This window comes from Elaeis guineensis, chromosome 6 (genome assembly GCF_000442705.2).
Source record: "Elaeis guineensis isolate ETL-2024a chromosome 6, EG11, whole genome shotgun sequence".
Taxonomy (NCBI): domain Eukaryota; kingdom Viridiplantae; phylum Streptophyta; class Magnoliopsida; order Arecales; family Arecaceae; genus Elaeis; species Elaeis guineensis.
In genome coordinates this window covers 40,102,809-40,116,607 of record NC_025998.2, presented here as the reverse complement: position 1 = coordinate 40,116,607, position 13,799 = coordinate 40,102,809, and the positions used below count along the sequence as shown (strand labels likewise).

General features: G+C 38.5%; 1 pseudogene; it reads left to right on the top strand.

Moving 5' to 3' along the window:
* Positions 1–3,227: 3,227 nt before the first annotated feature.
* Positions 3,228–13,679, top strand: LOC105034102 (uncharacterized; annotated as a pseudogene).
* The last annotated feature ends 120 nt before the right edge of the window (positions 13,680–13,799 follow it).

Here is a 13,799-nt window from a genome sequence, read left to right as displayed (position 1 = left end):
CTAACTTAATTAGGCTTAATTAGGCTCAATAAAATCTTAATCAAATCAGAAATTGACTAAGCCCAACCCCTGATCAAATCAGGGACCAAACCATCTCGACGATTAGGTCAACTCTTAACCTAATCGGGTCAAACCCAACTGAATCCAATTCAATTGGACTTGATCCAAAAATAATTACTCAATCAAATTAAGTTAATTAGCGATCAAATTACTAATAAAATCTCTTATAATTATTGAGTCCAAATCCGATGGGCAATCGGGTATCAAAGTCCATCAATATGAAACCTTGATCGAAGAGTTCAAATTTCAAATTCAAAATTTGAAATTCAAAATTTTGACCCCGGTATCCAAAATGTGTGGAACTCATGATCAGAGAATCCTAATTCTCAATCATAGAGTCTCAAACATATAAGACTCATAATCAGCCATCAGATCAGAAAGGAACCTCTAATGTGTGTGACCCCGCAGGTTCGAACCTAAGCCGGTAGCACAGGAACCAATTCCTATACTAATCGAAGTGACCATCTAGCAATGGTATCCGACGACCGGATAGGTCGAATAGTCGCAATCGCAACATTCAGAACCTACATGAATATGATTACCGTATAATTCATCCTTTTTGACCCCTGTGTTTAGGATGACTCAGGGTTAAACTGTCAACCCTGATGAGATCATCCGAGTCGTGTTCAACTCAAACAGTCCTGTGACTCCTCACTAGGACTACCCTGGCCAAAGTTTTGCTAAATTGAAACACGACTGTACACAGCTCCTGAACTGGAGTGGTCAATCCCATCTTGACACACGCACCGACAAGTCAAGTACTTGACTACACCCAGCAGCCTTCCGTCACTGAATTAGAAATTCAGGTAGTCCAGTGCCAAAGTACAGTGAGTTACTTGCAAGTCACCGTGGCGGTCTCAGGTCGGAGGGACAGTTATACCCATATCCCATCGGAGCAAATCTTGACAGCAGAAATAGCTCCGGAGTCGGTCACGTTCAGTGCAGATGTACCATTACATCTCACCTGTATGCCATACCAGTGTCTCCACACTCCTTGGTTATGAGGACAACCAACCCATATGGCACGCAACGACCTATGCTCGATAAACATTGTCGTCCTTGGTAACAACGTATCATTTGGTCGCGAACAGATTTAAGGACTAAGCGACAAATCCTCCTTTATCGAGTCTAAATAGTCCTAAGGACTTCACCACAACACAGGAGTTCATTAGAAGATGAAACATTTATGATGAAAAAATATCAAAATAACTTTTATTTATTTATAATTCATGTACTAATACAAAAGGAGCACAACCATCAACAGGCTGACGATTGATTTTGGGATACTATTTCCAATAATTTTCTCACTTGTTGTTAAATATAGCTCTATTCATATCTTGCTTGCATTAGTTGCTATGCATGATCTAAAATTAATGCACTAGATGTTAAAACTGCCTTCTTGCATGGTGATCTTTAAGAGAAAATTTACATGCAACAACCTGAGGATTTTGAAATTAAAGGTAAAGAAAACCATATTTGTTTGTTGAAAAAATTATTATATGGTTTGAAATAGTCTCCCAGACAGTGGTATAAGCAGTTTGATTCTTTCATGATTAGACATGACTATTCTAGGAGCCAATATGATAGCTGTGTTTATTACAAAAAACTTAATGATAACTCATTCATTTATCTATTACTTTATATTGATGATATGCTTATTGCTGTCAAAGATATATCTAAAATCAACATGTTGAAATTAGAGTTGAGTGGTGAATTTGAAATGAAAGATTTGAGAGCAGCTAAGAAAATTTTGGGTATGGAAATTCAGAGAAACAAACTATAGATAAATTATATCTAACTTAGAAGAGTTTTATTGAAAAAATTTTAGAACGTTTTGGCATAAAAAATGCCAAACTTGTAAATACTTTGTTTGCCGCTCATTTTAGACTTTCATCTGTATTGTTACCACAGTCAAATAAAGAAATTGAATGTATATCACATGTTCCTTACTCTAATGTAGTTGGTAGTATCATGTATGCTATGGTTTGTACTCATCCAGATATTTCACATGCAGTTAGTGTTATCAGCAGATATATGTCTAATCCGAGAAAAGAACACTGACAAGCAGTGAAATAGATTTTGAGATATTTGCGTGGTACTACTAATGCTTGTTTGGAATTTGGAAGGAGCAAAGGCAATATAATTGGTTATGTTGACTCTAATTATGCAGGTGATCTTGATAAAAGGAGATCTATTACAAGGTACGTGTTTACCCTCAATGATTGCACTATCAGTTGAAAAGCTACTTTATAGTCTACAGTTACATTATCTACTACTGAAGCAGAGTATATGGTAGTAACTAAGACTATAAAGGAAGTTATTTGGTTGAGAGGTTTATTTGGTGAACTCAGCTCCAATCAATAAGTGACTGTTGTCCATTGTGATAGTCAAAGTGCTATCCATTTGATAAAGAATCAGATATTTTATGAAAGGACGAAACACATTGATGGGAAGTACCATTTTGTTCGTGATATTACTTTTGAAAAAAAAATTATTGTGAAGAAAATTAGTACCACAGATAATCCAACTGATATGATGACTAAAACTCTTATAGTGAACAAGTTCAGGCATTGCTTGGACTTGATTAGCATTTGTCAAAATTGAGATTTGCTTTTAGGGACATTTTTGGAGAAGATGATTGAAAAATTTTTCAATGACAATTAATCAATTCAAGCCAAGGTGGACATTTGTTAATTGTATCTTGAATCAATTAATGCCTAAACCCATACGATAAATATGAAAGATCTTGCAAAGATTTCAAATAAATGGTGGCCAAGTATTTAATCTATATGATAAATGTGGGATATGCAAAAGATTTGATAAGATTTTTGGATAGATACGATAAGAATATGCATAGATATGATATGATCTTCGAAGATCCTTACAAGATATGATATGGATGCTATATAAAGGCCATTTTGTGTGGCATTTGAGGAAAGCAAGTAAAATGAGAATGAGCTTAGGAGAGCGAGTGTGATTTGGATGTATTTGAACAAATGATTTTAAATATTTTATAATATTTTTATTTTATAAATTTTTTTTGATCATCTTTCATCAGTAGATATAAACTTAAAAATTAAACCACATAGATTTTTGTATCTTATTATTTTTTAATTTTTGTTTGTCGTCCATTAGTTTATTTCATTTCATTTTCACGTCCAAAATCCGGATCAGGGTTATTCCCAACACACGGCCAGCCGAAACCGATCGCTTCCTTTCCCCTTCCATCATAAAAACATAGAAACCAGGCTCCAGGGTGAGGGTCGCGGTTGTAAATTTCTTCTGAGATCTAAAGCCGGTCCTCTATTCTTTCGGTTTGGGAGAGTTTTCCGGATGGCTACGTGCTTCGATCGGTGGGAGAAGGATCCCTTCTTCGCCGCCTCGGAGGAGGTCCAGGAATCCGCCGACAGGTGCCATTTTTCTGTATTTTTTTCACCTTCTGTTACTCTAATCCAAGGTGTCGAAGGATCTTAGTCCCCCACCTCTCGATTTCCTGCTTCTAGGATGGAATCCGTGTATAGAAATGGATTTATGGGAGGAAAGCGGCTTCTGGGGGGAAAGCGGCTTCTAGTGGCGCCGGCAACGGCGAAGACGTCTCAGGCGAGCTCCTTGGGGAGCTTCACACGGCCCTCGGCACTGCAAAATGGCAGGTGACTTCGAAAGTTGAAATTTTGAAACTAGGATTTGATTTATTCTAGGGGCTTTTGTGATGGTCCTTGATCAAGGAGAGATTTTGATCATTGTTGGGTACTATTTGCAGCTGGAGGAGTTGGATCGGGCGGTTAGGTCGAGCGATGAGGCTTGCTCGGCCGGGGAGGAAACAAGGACCCGGCATAGCCAATTTGTTGCTGCGATTGGGAATCAGATATTGCTGGTGGAGAATTCTTGGAGGGAATTGACACATGAGGAGGGAAAGGCTATGGCCTGGGTTCAATTGGATGAAGGAGAGCGGGATGAGCTCGGTCTTTTCTTGTCCTGTCCATTGCCAGAACTAGAGAAAGTGGTGACTGTTGCATCTCTCGGAGAGGTCAAGGTCGGGGGCAATCAGCTGAGGATAAATGGAGGGGCCGAATGCCTGAAGAACTTTTGCCATTCATATGAGTTGGGTAAGAGGGAAAGAGAGAAGGAGAAGGTGCAGGGGCACCGGAGGACGGCAAATGCTAATGCTGATATTGGGGTATGGAAGATTCCGGTTTCTGATGAGGAAGCTTGGAGGAGATCATTTGAGGAACGGCCAAATTTACCCCCTCCAAAGATACCCAGCTTATCTTGCTTAACGAAGGCTTTAAAATCAACATCTAGGATGAACTTGTCTAAAAATGGCTATAGGAAATGGAAAGGTGTGGTTCAGCATCAAGAGGAAGAATTGATCCCATTACAAAACAATAGATTGAGTCAAGTGAGGAGTTTCCCATTAACTAGTGTTTCCTCAAAAATAATTTATTTAAAATTTGTAATTGCTTTTGTGATTGTGGTGGCTTTATTCAATGCTACTGTTTTTCTGGTTCATCATATAGAGAAATGATGCATGCTATGAGAAAAGTAAGAGCTGCCTTAGTAGTTATGGTGATGAATCTTATGATAAACAGCTCTATGGGTGGTTTGGAGCTGTTCAAAGACAGTTTCAAAGGTCTCAGTATCAAATCCAGTATGGCCGTCCTATTCAAACTATTCTCTGGACCATTCTCATATTTGTATTATTTGGTAAGTTTTCCATTCCTTTTCTCCTGTTGCTTCTTTTCAAAAATTGAATTTCTTTCATTAAAGGTAATTCTTTTATCGTTACTCATTGCTTTGAATGAATGAGCACGCAACATGGAAATTAGGAGGCTAGTTCTCAGAATTATTGAGGGTTGTAATAGTTAGTTTTGGGTGATCAGATTTTGGAGAAATGGATTGGGTGGTTGAAAAGTTGTATTATGATTCTAGGTTTCGGTTTTGAGTCATTAAGAAGGTTTCTTGGAAGGTGTATTAATGAGATAGAACCATCTCAGCTTGTTTGTGATCTAGGTTCCTAGGTTGGGCTCTAATAATCAGACATTCTGCTCACAATCCAAGCTCAAGCCTTGAATTAGGGTCAGGATCAGGCGAGCTGAAATTAAGGTGTGGCAAGTTTGGGAAATCTATATCATTAAATGCACATGCTTACCTATTGAACTGAATCTTATAGTGCACCCACATCTGTGGCTTTCTGTGCGAATTAAAATCAATTGTTTGTCTACTATGACTGTTTTTGAAGTTTTTAAAGATAGAGGCACATGGGCTTTCAAAAGTGTTGGTTATAAGACAGTTGCCAGAATCAGGAGCAGGTGCATGAGCAAGTGCAAGGTTGGGTATGGGGAAGCTAATAGTCTAGCAACACTTTTAGTTGGAAAGCACTTAGGAAGCAAGCGTGGATTCGAGATCCAACAAGATTCCGAAGCAGGTGCATTACCCTAGGTAGAAGATTCTAGCTATTAGGTATAACACTTCATGTGTCAGTAAGCTCAATGTCTCAAGGGACAATCACATTGCATGGAACTCAACAAGTTTTGACGAGCTTCAGCTTACAAAATTTAGAAGAGCCAAACTCAAGTAGAGCGGACCTTGTACTGTTTAGAGCCAAGATAGAGTTGGTTAGTGATTGATGTATCTTGGCTTGTTATCAGCCTTTATCTATCAGAATGAATCCCACTTCACATCTTCCTTTTGGGCAAGGAAAATTTACATAGATCTGCTTTATATGGTTATCTAATTGTAATATGGTGGCTTGTTGTATCCACACACACTCGTGCACACACGCGAACACACACACATAGAGAGAGAGAGAGAGAGAGATTATGATACTCTTCTTCTCATTCAAAATTGAAGGTTAACATTTGAAAAGTGGTAATCTAATTCCAGAATCAAAATTGTGCCATCTGTAAATATATGAAAAGGATCTAATTTTTTCACTGGTTTTGAAAATAATCAATGCCTATTATGTATATTGACTGTACGAGATGCAAACTATGGCACAATTATGCCCCATCCATGAATGATTCTGTATGATGTCTTACAAAGCATCACCCAAGGGCCTGAAGGCTCCTTTGTGGAGCTACACCTAAAGGCATAACTTGAGCTGATTGTCATTTTGGCCTTTTTAAATAATTACCTTTTTCTCTGCAATAATATGCGATTTTTTTTTATATGCACTCTTTTATCCTCGGATGGTTGCTCCATTTACATTTAGCCCATAATGAACTTTTCATTCTGACTGCTTCTGTCAAATAAAGAAAGTATTGACCATTTTCAAATATTGTTTCCAGTACAATATATCCCATGACATTTGCAACTTCCCACTTTGTGTTTGGATGACAAAGGCAGTTATTGAATGCTAATTATCTACTTGCTGAGCATAGTAATGGTGTGATTGCATGCTTAGTTACTGATTGGTTTCTTAAATTAAGGAGTTTTTCGTATTTCTTTTTGAAGTTCATTTCTTTGCTTGGATAAGGAGGAAAGTTCCTTCATTAAGCTTCCAGAGGCCCCCCTTTTTTCTTTGTACATTTTAATCTTTCAAATTAGGATTGCAGTTGTCTGTTGGATTGTGATTTTATATCTATGGTAAACAGTGGTGCAAGCTTGATCCTAATTAATTGCCAGCCCTCTACTTTCAAAGTTCAGGCTTTCTCTTCAAACTATATTTTGCAGTCTTATTGGCACCGAGTGCAATCTAGTGGTGATAGACATATTGATACATCATTTGGAGATGGAAAATCCATGGGTGATAGTCCAAGCTTTGATACTTTCACAACAATAAGGTAATTTTTTTTTTTGCCTCTCTTCAAAGTATATTGTCATCCACTCATAGAAAGCATAAACAATCATGGAAGAACAAATTTGTGCTCATGTAATTGGTAGAAAACTACTGATAGGGCTGACAGGAAGTTTGATGAATACATGCTTGATTTTGTAATCCCTACTTGATGTCATATTTTGCTTATCGTGCAAACCACTAGTTGTGGTAAGCCTATGAAACTTCGATGTCTTGAAAATTTACTCATGTGAACAAGCAATGTCCTCATGCAAAATGGAAGTTGTTTTGTGTTTTAGAATTTTTTACATTCATCCAAGGTAATTATTTTCATGCTAGAGTTTACATGAGGGCCCTGTTGCAGCATCTGGTGTTCTGGGTTTGTATTCGTGTACATGTTCCACTGTGCATGCGTATAGAAATATACTGTAGGTTATATACAATTTGTTTTCAGTATCAAATTGCATGACCTTTTAATTTTCAGTAAGCTGTTATGGATAGGCATGTTCATTTCCAGAAGCTTTGGCTTCATGAGAAATGATAAACATGGGAAAGGACAGTGAGCTCATTAGTGATGCATATGCGGACTTTGTTTCTACGAGCAATTCCATCAAGAGTTTGCATGCGTTCATCGTTTGGAGTGATGCACTTCCATGATCTCTCGGTGCCACCAAAGTGTGTTTGTGTCCTTGATATGAAAGGAAATTTTTTCTTCAATAAGAGTTTGCATGATATGGTTGCTGCAGCTGTTTTCTGTAGCATGCATTTGATTTTCAGATGTTAAATACAGTTCATTTGCATGTCGCATGTTACATATTTGCACGTGCAATGCAAGGGTTTTAATGGAATCCTAGATATAATCCAAGGTGTGATGAATTCATAAAATTATACCTTTGTCTATTGTTCAAGCTACCTGGTCAATTTTTAAACTATTGTTTATGACGCTAATTTGGATAAGCATCATAGTATGCTTCCAAATTTAAGATCGGAGTACTGTGAGAACTGTGCAGGCAAATGAAATGGTAAGGAATGGAACGCTTTAAGATCTATGCTGGTGGATGAACGATAGAAAATGGAGTACTTTTAGATCTGTGCATGCAAATAAATGACAAAGGATAAGTCTTTTGAGATCTATGCATGAGAATGGATCATAGAGCATAGAGTGCTTGGAGAAATGTGCAGATGGATGGATGATAGATTATGAAGTGGTTGATGGTTGGATGGAGGACAAGCCACTTTGAGATTTTTGCAAGCTAATGGATGATAAAGGATGAAGCCATAAGAAATCCATGTAGGCAAATGAATGATAAAGAATGGAGTGCTTTGAGATCTATGTAAGTAGATGAATGATAGAGGATGAAGAGTTTTGAGATTTGTGTATGTAGACGGATGATGGCGGATGGAGCGCTTTGAGATTTGTACAAACAGATAGATGATAGACGATCGAGTACTCTACAATTTGTACAAGTATATGAATGATATAGGATATAGTGTTGTAAGATGTGCAAGCGGATGAATGATAGTGGGTGGAGTGCTTTGAGATTTGTGTGGATGAATGGATAATAGAGGATGGTGCTCTTTGAGATTAGTGCAGGCTAATCGATCATAGACAAAGCACTTAGAGATATTTGCAAGCAAATTGATCCCAAACAAAGTGCTTTGAGATCTGTGCAGATGGATGAATGATAGCGGATTGGGTGGCTTATGATTTGTGCAGATGGATGAGATCCATGCAGATGGTTGGATGATGGAGGACCAACCATTGAGATTTGTGCAAGTAGATGTATGATAAAAGATGGAGCACTTTGAAATCCCTATAGATGGATGGATGATAGATGGAGTGCTTTGAGATATGTAGGGGGATAAATGGAGAATGAAGAGCTTTAACATTCGTGTAGGTGGAATGATGATATATGATGGTGCGCTTTGGGATTTGTGCAAGCAAATAGATGATAAAGGATGGGTTGCCATGAGGTTTCTGCAAACAAATGAATAGTAGAGGATAAATGCTTTAAGATATGTGCAAACGGATTGATGATAGAGGGTGGAGCACTTTGGGATGTGCATAGATGAATGGATGATAGAGAAGAATGGAGCAATTTGAGATCCATGCAGGCACATGGAGTATAGACAAAGCACTTAGAGATATATGCAAGCACATGGATCACAAATGGAGCGTTTAGAGATCTGTCCAGTTGGATTGATGATAAACAATGGGGCTCTTTAGATTTGTACATGTGGATTGATGATTGAGGCCAGAGCACTTTAATATCCATGCTGGCAAAAGATTGACAGCGAATGAAGTACTTTAAGATCTATGCAACTCGATGAATGGTGGAGGATGGGGTGTTTTGAGATCTATGCAGGTAGATAAATGATAAAAGATGGAGCCCCTTGAGATCTATGCTTACAAATAGATGATAGAGGACAGAGTGCTCTGCGATCTATGCATATGGATGGATAATAGAGGATGGAGTGCCTTGATATCCGTGTGTAAGCATAAGATGTGTAGGTGGTTGGATGATGGAGGATTGATCATTTTGAGGTTTGTGCAAGCAGATGGATGACAAATGATGGAGCACTTTAAAATCTATATAATTACAGCATTCCCAGCAATTACAGCACGAACTATTTGAGATGCAATGCTTTTCTGCTGCTCCATGTTAAAAGACAAATAGTGCTTCCAAAATTAAGTAATTTTTTTTAAAGAAAAACTGCATACATTTTCATCACCCAAATGCCTGGTTATATGGTCAACTAGAAGTTGGAATTGAAGAGGATTGAACATGTTACTCCCAACACTTAATCCTGAGATGAGAACCTCATATTTGTCTTCTCATGCAGTGAAGTCAAAACTTTGCATCATCGGATTTTAGATGTTATTGAAGCCTGAAGTATACTGGTAATGCTCAACTTAGGATTATCCAGTGCAGTAAAATAATGTTTTGATAAAACATTATAACCGGCCTTCTGACACAACACAGTTTTATGAGGAAACATCATAGACAGAAATATTAGTAGTCTAATGGCAATCATATTGAGCACTCCAACATACCAAAGAACATACTATAAACAAGATTACAGAAGGAAAATTTCATGTAGAAAAAGATTACAAGGTTGGTGCCGGAGAGGAAAGACAAGCCCCGATCATTTGAAAACATAAAAAACCCTGATGAAATTGAAAGATCAAAATCCTGATTTTCATGCTCTAGCAAGTTAAATGACCAGAAATTCTGGTGATATAAGATATGATAGTCCCAGGCAATAAAGATACTCTGGCAGTTGAAAGGCTGAAATTTTTGAGTGGATCAGCACATGAGGCCATGGAGAATGTTTGACAGAATTAAAATAGTAGCAGAGATAACAAGTCAATGTGGAATGTTCTTAGGAAGGAAAAAAGATAAGTGAATAGTACAATGATAGAATCTTAGGATTATGACCATTGAAGTAGAAATTCTGGATCAGCAGTTCAATGATGGAGCACTTCGAGACGAACTGATTGACGGCGGCTGCTTTTCTGTGAGGCACTACACATCCTTCTTCAAGGTCAGATGCTTCATTTCCAGGACAGCTCGAATCTTTTCTAGGTTTGCCTTGATCCCCACTGCATTACCATAAACCCCAAGAATTTTTTTGAGGTAACTCCGAAGGCGCACTTCATTGGGTTGAGCTTCATTCGATATCGTCTCAGCTCTTCGAAGGCTTCCTCTAGGTCAGCTATGTGCCTATTTACTTCAATGCTCTATACTAGCATGTTGTCGATGTATACCTCCATGTTGCGGCCGATTTGGTTGAACACCTTGTTGACAAAGCGCTGATATATTGCATCTGCATTTTTTAAACCTGAATGGCAATACTTTGTAATAGTACAAACCATTATCGATGATGAATGCCGTCTTTTCTTCATCCTTAGGCACCATCCGAATCTAGTTATATATGGAGAAGGCGTCCATGAAGTTTAGAAGCTTATGTCTCGAAGTGACGTCTACTAGTTGGTCAATCTGTAGTAGTGAAAAGCTCTTCTTCGAATAAGCTTTGTTGAGATCGATATAATCGATTCATATCCTCCACTGGCTATTGGCTTTTTTCACCGTCATCATATTCGCCAGCCAGTTGAAGTAGTAGGCTTCTCGGATGAAGCCTACCACCAGAAGTTTATATACCTCATCTTCTATCACCTGTCGCTGATCCGATGTGAAGCTCTTCTTCTTTTGCCGGATTGGGCAATGCTCAGGGCTGATATTCAATCTGTGGACAATAATTTAAGAAGGAATATCTGGCATGTCGGAAGCCGATTAGGCGAAGATGCCAGCATTGGCCTGCAAAAATTGTAGCAAACGGGCTTGCAAGTCGATCGTCAGCATTGTCTTGATCTGGATCGTCTTGCTTGGGTCCTCTTCTTTGAAGGTACAGACTTTAGTCATTTAGCAGGTTCACCTTGGGCCTCCTTGAGTTCCTCTCAATGATCAAGGCTCTCGATTGGTAGAGACTTTATGGATAGTGTCCAATGCAAGGTTTGCAAAGCAGTAGCATCTAATAACTCAATTGGTCCAATCAAGATAATTTTATCGGATTGTGGTTAGACTAGGGATACAGGTGGTTCCACAGAAATCAAGGGTGATAAAATCTGTTAGTGCCCGACAAGAGTCAAAGTGCAGGTCGGTACATCGATTGGTACTTAGGGGTCAATCTGATCAAATAGCTTCTTGGGAGAACTGAATAGGGTATTGAAGATTTATTGCTGACATTATCTTTTGTTTCCATGTGCAGGACCATCATAATCCTAAATCTAAATCCAGGCTCGCTTTCATCTCCCTTACTCATAATGCTTTATTATCAAATGCATGCTTCTTATAGATATAATCGTGCTTACATTCACCCTCTGCATTTACTATATCACCGTGGGCCAGTTTTTTATATTCGGTTCAGCATTCAGTGTATTGGCTCTTCAAACTCCATGGTGCTTTTTGATCCATATATTACTCATCCTCCTGTGTATATGTTACGCAGATTTACCCAAGGTCCAAGGATTGTTGCCCGCAAGCTCCAGCCTTTGATGTACACCTACAGTTATATGGGGTTTGCTTTTCACAGAAGCTTTGCTTTTCTTCTACTGACCACTTAAGTAAGCTGTGTCTTCATTACCTTTTCTGTTTTGCATTAGTATTACTTATCAGGGTCATACTGTCTTATTTGCTGTGTGCTCCTCATTGTCATCATTCATCTTGTATCGGCCACAGCACCTTTTATATACTCCTTGTTTATGTAATTCAGTTCGGTTGCTTTTATTGAAAAAAATAGTGATCAACAAGAATTAGATCTTGCAATACTCGACAAAAGTTCAGATGGTATAGGCATGTTGTCCGACTAATAAAGCGGTTCAAAGCTCTTACGAAAATCAACTCGGATTCAAAGCAACAGGATTTGGGATCCTTCGTTCAGTTTATAGATCAGGTAGAGAGAATATCAGAGGAGAGAGAAATTACTGAGATGGAATAGAGCAATTAGGCGATACTGTCCGGCATCCAAATTTGTCCGACTAATATGCAAACAATTGGATCTCAAGGGTGGGCTTCCAATAAGTATAATAACATATTCAAGGTATTATGAACAAACGTATATCCTCTATTGTTTCCAAGTCCGCTGGTAACATATTCACCACTTTGGCCACTTTGTCCAAGTCTAGAATTGGATTGGATTTGTTGTGAAAGCCTAGGATTGGCTTGAAGGTGTGGTTTGGGTTGATTTCTATTGAGAAAATCAATTGGATTTTGATTATGAGCCCAGTACTATGCACTCAGCAAATCTGAGAAGATAAAAGAGGTTGTTGTTGATCAAGATATGTTCTCCAAGATGGGAGCTGGCAAGGAAAGTCAACTGAGTTGGAGCAGACTTGATCACAAGACACTGATGCATCCTACAAACCCTCTGCATTCTGGGGCAATTTCTCTTCCAGAAGGTAGGGTGCATGGTGGGAGATTAATGGCGATGCTGTCTAGTAATGCATGTCATGGAAGCCACTCTGGAAGCCAAGTTAAGGGTGGTAATTCTGAGCAGGATGTACCATCTACTTCTGTTCCCAAGTGGCTGTAAAGACAAAGCAGGGAGATTCCTCCGTTCCATCCGTTGCTCTGTTTGATTCGGCTCTGGCATAGTGTGCTTTCTTCCCTGTGCTTGGGTTTTTTTCCTCCTCAAGTGATTCATGTGAAAATGAGAAAATCAAGCTTTTCTCATTCATTGGTTGTATTGGCTAGGACTTGTATGTGATTCAATTGATGCCCTATTTGTGAGATAAATATGGGGAAGAGAAAGCTTGGTCAAAGCTTTTAAGGTGTTTCAGTGTAGCCATCAAAATTAGTGTTTTAGACATTAGTGTTGGATTGACAGTTTTCTTTTTCACAAACTATATATTCCCTTCTGGGGGTACATAATCAACTTTTCAGGCGCTACATGTTAAAATATATTGAAATAATAAAATTGTTACTGGCTTGTTTGTGACTATCTTTGACATGATATATTTTGGAACTGTAATTTTTTAACATGTAAACTAGCTAATTAACAAATAGTAGTGTTTCTTCTGCAGCGAAGGAATTTGGTTCAGGACAGTTTTCTGGCTAAATGGGATAACAGTAATCCACTGCAGCAGCATGGGGACTCCAATGAAATGCAAGTCCACAATGCTAGAAGGTTTTAACATTCTGTACTGTACACATGCATCGGTTTGTTTGTCTAGCAATATTGTGCATTTTCCTTGTCAATTGATAAGAACCTTTACCACGTACATGACTTTTTTTGCAGCTAGCAAACAATGTGAGAGAAGCCTAAGTGACCAGCATTTGGGATATGTCTTGCTCAAAATTTTTGGAGCTTTTCTGTTAGATTGCACAAACACCACCCAGACTTCTAGAACAAAATTAGCGGCCGACCGTAGATCATGCATATGGTGCAATCCAAACAGACGGCA